General features: G+C 49.9%; 1 long non-coding RNA gene across 1 annotated transcript in view; it reads right to left on the reverse strand.

The window, feature by feature from the left end:
* LOC125162780 (uncharacterized) overlaps positions 1 to 7,768 on the reverse strand; it is a 65,604-nt gene extending 57,836 nt beyond the window's left edge. The window contains exon 1 of the long non-coding RNA XR_007151173.1: positions 7,476 to 7,768. This is a non-coding gene — a long non-coding RNA (uncharacterized LOC125162780). The remainder of the gene's footprint in view (positions 1 to 7,475) is intronic.
* Between the last annotated feature and the right edge of the window lie 2,531 nt (positions 7,769 to 10,299).

Genomic DNA, 10,299 nt, shown 5'->3' on the forward strand with positions numbered 1-10,299 from the left:
CTTTGGGGTCATCCATCAGTGCATAAATACACACCTGGGAGGTGGGGGACAAGCCCCCATTTTTCTAGCTTTATAAATACAGAACTCACATTTCTCCCATTGACATTTGCAAAAGAATGATCGATTAGAGGGCTTTGCACCATGGAACAATTTCAAATAAATGAGCATCGCCTGGTGCACGCTATAGCTCTCCACATCCCGCGGAGGAAACGAGCCTTTCTTTCTAGCCTCTTCCTTTTACATGAGCAAAAGCAAAGACCTAAGCCTGACGGGGGTTCCAGGTTCAAGTTTTCGACTCAGCGAAGTGGCAGGAGGGGGAGGGTGTGCCAACTCTCAGTTTCATTTGCTGCTCAGCAAATGGAAGTGCCTGAGACTCACTGTTGGCTGACTTCTCAATGTCTGCTCCCCAGCAAGAGGGATCTAGAGCCACGTCTATTTGCGGGACAGGTTGGTGGCTGTACAAGTGGAAAGATTTGAGAGAACCAGTAACATTGTCGCCTGACCCCAATATAATCGTCTGCCTCTGATACCTGGAATGACATCACTGGAGACCCCTTTGGGTTGACCATGTTACCTGTTGGTGACGTGGTGGAGGTGCACGGGGCCCAGGGAGGGGTGCACTGGGAGGAGGTGGAGGGGAATTGGAAGCTGGCAACAGGAAAACTACAGCAGAGCCAGTAAGGACTCAGAAAAGGCCCTAGGTTTAGACCTGAACATGAGTGGTCACTTTAACAAAGGTAGCTCCAGTCAATGTGGGAGGAGGGTTGTAAGTCATGAAGTGGAAGCAGTGCATATGGAGCCTTCTTTTCAATCCCACAAGTTTAGGATTGAAGGGAAGCTGAGCGAGCTTAAACTACTGCTAGTAAGACACGTGAATGAAGGATTCGGGGGAACCTTCTAGACTTTGGGGGCAGCTCACATAACATGTTCATATATGAAAATACCGTCAAAGCAGTAGAAAGCCATATGGATGAGAGTCTGGGGTCCTGATTATTAGCTGGCAGTAGCGTGGAGCCAGTGGATGGGAGAGATGGGAGCCTTTCCCGGCCAGCTATCCGGTGCCCTCCACCCTCCGAACTTCCACGACTTCTCAGGGTCTCTCCAGAGCTTCAGCGACTGGCTTCTCCACCACAGCACTACCTGCCCCAGGAGATGAGGACTGGAGCCTGGAGTGCCTGGGACAGAAGGTGTGAGGGAGGGCCACCGAAGAGGTTGCCATCGCCACCACCTCCCTGCCAGGCCTGCTTTCAACACCACGCAGGTGCCTGGAGCTTGCTGAACTTGCTCCTGAGCTTTTAGAGGGAAGACCAGCATGGTGTGGGGAGGGCTAAGGAAGCCAGTGAACAGTTTGGGAGGAGAATTCGATTTCCCAGAAGGGGGCTCTCTTCTTGGAATCCCGGAGAGCTTGTGTGACAGTATGATGGAGTGGGAGGCCACAACAGTCTGTCAGATTGCAGGTGTGCTTCTGGCCTGCCTGAGGTGGAGGGTGGCTGAATGGGGCTGGGGGCATCGGGCCTGGCATCATCAGCCCAGTAATTCCAGGTATGTGCCTCTTTTGGTCAGAAGCAGAAATGAAGTCAACAGAGCCAGGAGCCTTCAGCAGGTGAGGCTGCCCATGACTCAGCACATGGCGGTCCTGGGCAGGGCAGGGCAGAGCCACCCATGGGGACTTCTGATGCCCCAGGCCTGCCTGGGCTATTTCCCCTCCAAGCTCAGCCTGTGGTCACCAACCCTGCTTACACCTGCATAGTTTGATTGTCATGGCCCCTCTGCAGGAGCATTGCCCACATGTCACCATCACATTTGCTACTTGGATATGGAGACCGGTGCAGCCAGGGGGCTTTGCATCCAAGGTGGAGAAAGAGAGAGAGAGAACACAGAGGGATTGACACCAAGAGAGAGGGACCTCAACAGAATATCAAGAGACATTACTGCTAACTCAATGGCTCTTATAACTCTTCCCTGTGCACCCCCACCTCCTCCCTATCCACCCCTTCTAACCCCCCACCTCTGTCCACCCCTCCCCTCCCCATCCACTTTCACCTCCTCCCTGTCGCCCACCTCCCCGCCCCCTTTCCCCTTCCACCCCCTTCTCCTCCCAGTGCACTCTGCCTCATCTTTGTGGTCCTTCACCACCACACAGCTGTTTCAGCGTAACCCAGGGCTCCAAACTGAACCAACCTTTGATTTGAAAAACACTCCTAATAACCACCGTGGCCCCTTAAACAAATGTCATTATCCACAGACAACAGACACCAACATACATACGTCGAGATAAACACAAGTGTGTTCTGTCTCCCCATCATTTTAAATAAATGTTACCACAACACAGCTCAGCTATGTGGACCTTTTTTAAAAAAAAAATCAATATTGCCTCCAGCTAGCAAATAAGGAAGGAAATCACTGGGAAATGCATTATTCATGAGCTTGCCAGAGCGCTGATGCCTGGCAGTGATAAAAGTCCCAGTGTGAGCAGAGCGCAGTCTGATAGCTCCCTATCGAGTCAATCTACCCAGCTCGCTTCCTGTTTTCGGGAGCAGGGATATCGGCTCTCATCACTTTTTCTCTTCTCCCTCGTTTCAGAGAGTGGGATCCGTGCACCTGTGGGAACTGAACTCGCCTTCTGCTCAGGTCAGAGCGCACGGGGAGCAGGATGGAGCAGGCGGGGAGAGAAGTGAGTGCCCGCAGGGGAAAACCCAGTGGGAACTACAGTTCCGTCCTCTGCTGTCCTTCAGCTCACACCTTCTCTGGAGCCAGAAAGAATCCCTCCCAGCTCTCAAGAATTCTAACCAGCAAAGGGGAGGTGGTGGTGGTGGGGGGGGCGGGGTGGGTCATCATTGCACAGTAATGAATACAGAGCCCTTGCCTAATGGAATTGTGGGAAAGGCTCTCAGAAGCCAGAGCACAGAGCAAGTTAGGGACGGCCTGGCCACCTCATCGCTGAGCCCTCCTCACACAGGCAGGCCTCCAAGCCTGGGGAAGGGAGGAGAAGGAGATGAGAGGAAGGGCTGGTGGGGCAGGGAAGCCTGGGGCTCCCTCACAGATCCTGTAGGGGCCCATGGAGTTACTTCAGGCAAGAGGCCCCATTCCAGCTGGGCTTCTGAGTATCCACCCTCCATTAAGGAAGTCAGGAAGCTCACAGTGCCAGGGAAAGAGACTGGAATTCTTCCGAAATGTTGCATGAACTCGAGTGGAAGAGAGAGAGGGAAAATGGAAGAGTAAGGAAAAACTGGCATGTTCAAATTAAATTTCAAACGATTAACAACACAGACTTCATGCATAACGTATATGCACCTGAGAAATGTGTTATGTAAATGAACACAAAGTTCCAAAGAGGACTAGTTCACACGCTGTCACACATGCAGGGGGTGTGAATCCCAAAACAATAAGCCCTGAGACAGGACACAGAGATTGGAGATCGCTGGAAGAGGAAGTGGGTCACCTCTAGTCCAAAGCAGCTACCAGCATTTTTGTTAAGCCTCTGGAGGAAAGTTCGAGTGCGTTGTCTGGTATGGTTTCTTACAGGCCCCTGCCCCACTCTCTGCCACAGCCTGGGAGGCTGGAACTTCCAGAACGGCAGTGTCCACCTCAGAACTCAACGGAAGCGGTTCCCAAGAAAGGGAGTGGGGGCAGGAACCAGGTCCAAGGTCTAGTCCTCCAGCTGCCTGGATGGGAAGCAGAGGGAACTGCCACGGTGTCATCCTCTTTCAGTTCTGGCCAAATAGGGCTCCTGGGTGGGCAGGCGGGGTGAGACAGGACCAGCAGGAGGCGGAGCCCGAGGCAGCAATGCTCAGCCATCCTGAATCAGCAGGAGCATTGAAACCCCCATTAGAAACATCAAACCCCTCAGTGAAAAGTCTGCGTTACAGATTTCTTTCTTTTGTAATGTTGCTTTGATATTTTTATGTATTAATAGCACCTTGAAGGAGGTTAGTAAAGACTGACAAGTAGAAATTTTGTGGTCCCACTTACCAAATAGAGAAGAACAGAGAGAATTCACATCGTTGATTATATACATTCCCAAAGCATGTGACGATGGTTCTTTTAATAGAGTTACTTTTCCTCCTGCAATTTTATGTACATGATAGCAGTTATCTGAAGGAAAGGCTTGGTGGACTCTTAAGCACACCATCCATGGCAGAGAGAGAGAGAGATGAGACCAAGACAGAAAGACCTCAACTGAGTAACAAGAGACATTACTGATGACTCGATGGCTCTTATAACTCTTCCCTGTGCCGTGTTTCTTTTTTTTTAATTTTTTTTAACGTTTATTTGTTTTTGAGACAGAGAGAGACAGAGCATGAACAGGGGAGGGTCAGAGAGAGGGAGACACAGAATCTGAAACAGGTTCCAGGCTCTGAGCCATCAGCCCAGAGCCCGACGCGGGGCTCGAACTCACGGACCGTGAAATCATGACCTGAGCCGAAGTCGGCCGCCTAACCGACTGAGCCACCCAGGCGCCCCCCTGTGCCGTGTTTTCAAGAACTATCGTGATACCCATTGGGAAGAGGAAAGACTGTCTCAGAAGCAGACAGCATTCACCAAGCTCATTAACCGTACTCTTCACAAGACACATGTCCTCCAGCCTCTCACCCAGATGTGGCATCTGAGAGGGAGAGCCTGGCAGCAAGAAACACAGCAGTAATGCATTACCCGCTGACAGCCAAGGAAGTGCTATGGAAACAGTTCTTCTGTCTGTTTTCTTTCCGGGTCATGAACCTGGGTTCGCTGAGTGTAGGGATGGAAAAAACACACAACAACAACAGAAACGCTCTCCTTCCTTAATAGTCCCAGGGGGTACCCCTGTGTTACAAAATAGCATAGAACAATAGAACATAAGATTGGAACAGTTTTTCCCTCATTAGAGCCACTAACATACTATGCAATGACATTATTTTGGTTAAACATATATCTGTCTCCCTTCTCTCCCCCAACTTTCCTGTCTCCACCCCACCCACACACATACTTTACCAAAACCTCAAAAAGGTTAGGCGGAATGCCCAGACGAAGCTCTTAGAACACCTGCTTGGGGTTCAAAGGCAGCTTGTTCTAGGTGGCTAATTGCTTTAATGGCCCCAATTTTGCACCTTTCCCTTTGCCACGTAATTTTGCAATGCCTTCCATAAAAGGAGAGGAGTATCCTTCCCCCTTCTTGACTCTGAGTTCGGTCACGCACCTTAGTTTGGCCAATAGCAGTGACGGTGGGCCAGTTCCCAGCCTGGCCGCAAGGGGCCTGTGCGATTCCTCTTGCTCTGTTCCACCTGTGCCACAGCCGCAAGAACACACCCAAGCTGGCCTGCTGAAGGATGAAAGGCACGTGGTGCAGAAGGGAGTCACCAGGTTGCCCCAGACGAGGCCAGCCTAATCAACCGATGGCCAGTCAGCCACCAGACGTGTGCACGAACAGCAGAAGTACCTGGCCGACTCCCAGCGGACCCCAGGGGGGTGAGCAATATGCACTTGTTGTCCTATGCCATTGAGGTTTTGTGGCCGTTTGTCATGTGTCATGCAGCATTACTGAGGCCATAGGTAACTGGTAATGTGCAGTAAAAAGAACAGGGGCTTTGGTGTCTGTTATTTTTATGTTCCCCTCCCACCTCCACTGTCTTTCATCTGCATGAACCTGAGCCTGCTACACTTGACTTGACCTGACTTTAGCCTCCTCGACTCCTGAACAAGGTAACCTCAGTGTGTGATTAGCGGGATTAATAAAGGTAATATATGAAAGCTCCTAAAATAGTGTCTGACACATGGTAGGTGACTGGTAACTGTTGCTTCTTTGCCTAGAATCCTTTCACAGGATGCACAGAACATCCATCCAAAGCTAAGCAGTTTGGTCTCCTCATTTATAGATCTGGATGGTCCAGAATCCAGCTCACCTCTATGGCGTCCCTAGGCATAGAGGCCATCCTACTGTGCATACTGTTTAGCAACCAACGGGGTCACTAAGTGACATAGCACCTCTTTCCAATATTCCAATGTCTGTATCAGTGGCCGTCCACATCCTTTCCAGAGGTCAGTGGAGCCCATTGAGTGAACACATCATCATTGATTTTACCATTTGGGACTTTCCCTTCTTTTTTTTTCCCTCACTGAATAGGGAGTAGATGTATATGAAATACCAAAGATAGAGGAGGCGATGGAATTGTAAAATAGCATATAATGAACAAAAGAATAGCGAAGGGAAGCCAAGGTCTTTAAACCCGACATTCAAAATAATGGCCCTGCATCATCAACGAACACTTAATGTTTCTGCAACAATTCTACTGAAGGAGAAGCACAGGTAATATATTCTTGAAAACTGTCTATCCTGAATGGTTAAAATAAAAGCTTTGCTGTCTACAGGAAAAAGCCACTGTTATCTGAGAAGTGTCCCTTCTGAGGTGCACCAAAGCCAGATAACTCGAATGTGCCTGAAGATTCTTAAAGAGAGGACCAAGAGGAAGCCCAACCTTTCCAGATTTCAAGAGTTCTGATGGGTGCGATTTGGCTGTTAACGACAACATCATGATCCCCATCCCTCTGAACCCATTTTTATTCCTGGTCCTCTCAGGACATAAGACCAACAACGGCAGCTGTATGGCTCCAGAGAAAGGCGCCTGCCTTTCTTCAAAGCCCTCTGTGAGCTCATAGTCCCCTCAAAATGCCATTCCCCCCTCTCTGAGCCTTCCAGTGGAAACAGTGGGTAAGTCTGAAAACAGCCGTGGCCAACCGGTCACCATTAGCCGATCTCTCACTCGCTCCTGGAGGAAGTCATACTGGCCTACAGCGGAAGTCCAATTCCAGCTATTACCACTAGACAAATGGCTTTTAAATTACATCCTAAAAGGCTAACAGGCCATTTGTCTTCTTAAGTAATGGCACAGAAATACTGTATTGCTGCCATTCTAGCCCTGCAAGCGGGAGGGAGTGTGGGTGGGTGGACACGAAAGAAGCCCAGGAGGCGGAAAGACCCAAGGTAGGATGGGATTTGATCCAGAAGATCTGGAGGCTTTTCTAGAGTCAAACGGGAGCATGCACACTGGCTAGACCTCTGAGAGGGCAAAGCTGAGGTGACTCTCCCTGGAAGCTGTCCAGACTGACAAAGTGGACTGGAGGTGCACTGTGCGGATGAGAAAGGTGTTAGGAGCACCGGAGCAGGAACAGGTAAGGCCGGACGACAGCTGTGACTGGGCCTCGGCCACCAGGCTAGCGTCTGGGTTTACCCTCAAACATGCAGCCTCGGGAGCCAGGGACTTCCTAAGGAAGCAGCCAGATGCCAAGCTCCATACGACAGAGCTGCTCTGGCTGTAAGCTCAGCCTCGGTGCACCCAGCCTCTGCCTCACCACGCTGGCTCGGGAGACCTTGAAAAGCAGGAAGCGCTACCTTCACCACACCGGCCAGGCAGGCGTTAGCCCTGTGACATGTTATGAATAGGGAAACATTAAAGGAGGAATTCCACATCCCTCCCCCATGCTCTAAAGCCTTTGTTTACCTTATTAGTTGAGGCCTGTCAGGTCCCCCATGAGCTGACAGGTCTGGAGGGTGAAGGAAGCTGTCACCACATGGTTTCCACGCTGACAGTCTGTCTCGCCTCCGTTTCAGCACACAATCTGCCTCGAGGCACCACGGCATGCTACATCTTTCAGACTGTGGCCTCCCTGGGGCATGGCGGGACCAGAGCCCCCAGTCTGGAGCCCAGAGAGTCCCACAGAGGGGCCTCTGGGTCTGCCGAGAACAAAAAGCTGCCAGCTTTCAGGGATGAAGTTATCACCCCACACGGCTGGCCTCGCCCCTTCCCAGGGAGGAGGCGCTGCTTCTGTGTGACTTCCTCCCTCCTGCTCTCACATGAGATCTCAAGTCCCAGCCTTCACAGAACAGTCACTGCTGTTTAAGATGCCCCATGGCTAACTTCATGTCCCTCACAGTGGAGTTATAAACGCTTAGACATGCTCACCATCCAGTGCTCGCCATCCAATGAATAAGCATCATTTATGTTTAGGAGAGTTGATATTATAGAGAGAAAGAGTTTGAGATGAAACCATAATTTCTATATTGGATCAAACGCGGGTACATTAAAAAATAAAGTACAAAATTTGCATGTGTTGTTTCAGATAACACAGAAGTCCAAGACATTTAACTCTTATGGAGCAGAGCTAAGCCCTGAGATTCCTTGGGTTTATGTTTCTACGTGCCTCTGATACTAGGAGATGCTTTGGTGAAATGTTCAAGAACTACTTAACTAACATGAAAAGTTACAAAATAGTTCCCAGTATCTAGTAAGTCTATGAAATATGTCCATGACTCAAGTTCTTCATTTATAGCAATAATAACAAAAAAATATTTATATGCCAGGCTCTATTCTAAGCACTTCATATGGATCATCTTCTTTAAATATGTTTACCACCCAGTGAAACAAGGACCATTATTATATAGCTGCTCAAGGAGGTTAAGTGATGTACCCAAGGTCAGGCAACTTCAAAGTGGTGGGACCAAGACTTAAACCCAGTTAATATGACAATAGACCGTTTCTCTTAGCCATTCATCTACACTGACTATAAAATGAAAGGGTTGGGTCAAGTGATCTCAAAGGTGTCTTTCAGTCATCCAGGGCTAAGGCACAAGGAACATGAGAAAAGAAAAAGGAATCCTTTCTTCCAAAGACAAATCCAAATGGCCACGTCATCCTTAGTTTATTCTCCCCACCTTTTAGGTGGGAATTTTGAGCTGGTTTCACTATTAGAATCAAGTTACACAAAATGGAATTCAGGATGGATTCCTAGAGTGGGCTCAGAGGACAGGGATCCCAGGGGCTTTCTAAAGCATACAGTGCTGTGGTAGAACCAATTCTGTCAACAGGAGTGACTTCTTAGTAGGTGCACCCACTGAGAAAGCAAATGGAGGAGACGGTAATCAAATGACAAATGTCTTAAATGAAAGGAGGCAGCATAGCTGAAGAATGGACCCAAGAAGAATGCCTTCCTGTGCAGTCCTAAGGGGCTCTGAACAAAATGGCTCTGAAGGAAAGGACATCTGATACCCAAACGCCATCTTCCTTCCCCATCCAAAAGCTATTTCTTGGCCTGGGATGCTGACCCCAAGACACTGCCCTCTGGGCTTGCTCTTCTACAAAGCGTGGTAAAGGCAGGTTGGATCCTTTGAGCCAAGGGATAAAGCAGACAACCATGCAAGAATCCAGGGGAAGGGAAGACAAGGGGCGGGAAGTCTCAATGAGAAGATGTGGGCAAGAGAGGAAAGGCCGCACCAATCTCACGGGCCATCGACTGCTATGGGTGGCAGCAGAGGCCACAGGCTGAATTATCTGAGAACATAGAGCTTTTCTTAGCATTGACTTGAAGACTCCCTTCATCCACCTATCTCTGTCCCTTCACCCACCTGAACTGAGCTTCAGCTGCCCCTTCCCTGCAGCAGCCCAGGAATCCCCAAAGTACACAGCTCAAGATTATGCCTCCAAGGGACCTGGTACCTTGAGGTCAAGGATGTGATACAGGGGAGATCTTCAAAATAGGTTAACTATTGGTATGACTTGGGCACCAACCAATCAGAACAGGGTTTCTCACCAACGATAACTTCATGCTGAGTCCCTTCTACCTTTTCGTTTTAACCTTCAGTGACATCCTTCCATGGGGGGCAGCGGTCACCTTTAACTTTTGTGCTGTGGATCTCCCCCACTGGCAGCACAACCTCTCTGCCCGGAATCCCTCCTCATGCCTCACACACTTCTCTCAAGTCCTAGTCTCTCTCCAGCAAAGGCCACCAAAGCACATGACCGAACATCACTCGTTCCAACCTCTAAGTGGTCACCTAAGCCCTTCTCCCTGGAAAGGGCCTTCTCCTCCCATCATTGGCCATATGTCCTCATCCTGAGCTCTGCCTGTGGGTTCCTGATTCCAATAATGCTTCCCTCCACCCCACCCGGCCCTGTGGGCATCTCTTCCAGGACATGTTAGTCGGGAGTTGGCATCTGATGTTACGAAGCTCCGCTCTTCTCTGGACATTGCCCGACAGACTGCTTTGCCTGTGAGCTCTGCCACCCTGTGGAGGCTATAAGCTCCTTGAGGGCAGGGGCCAGCCTCAGGTCCCTCTTGTAACTCCATTGTGCCCAGGGCAGGACAGAACACTCTGCTGGACTGCAACAACCACCTAGCAAACCAAGTTGACTTATGCCTGGATACAGGTCCGGTCCTGACACTGGCAGTCAACTCCATCTTGGGGCCTCAGTTTCCTTATCTGTAAAATCGGAGGTTAGACTGTGGTTCTCAACCCTGGCATTAGAGTCACCTGGGAACTTAAAGAAA

Source organism: Prionailurus viverrinus, chromosome A3 (genome assembly GCF_022837055.1).
Source record: "Prionailurus viverrinus isolate Anna chromosome A3, UM_Priviv_1.0, whole genome shotgun sequence".
Lineage (NCBI taxonomy): Eukaryota > Metazoa > Chordata > Mammalia > Carnivora > Felidae > Prionailurus > Prionailurus viverrinus.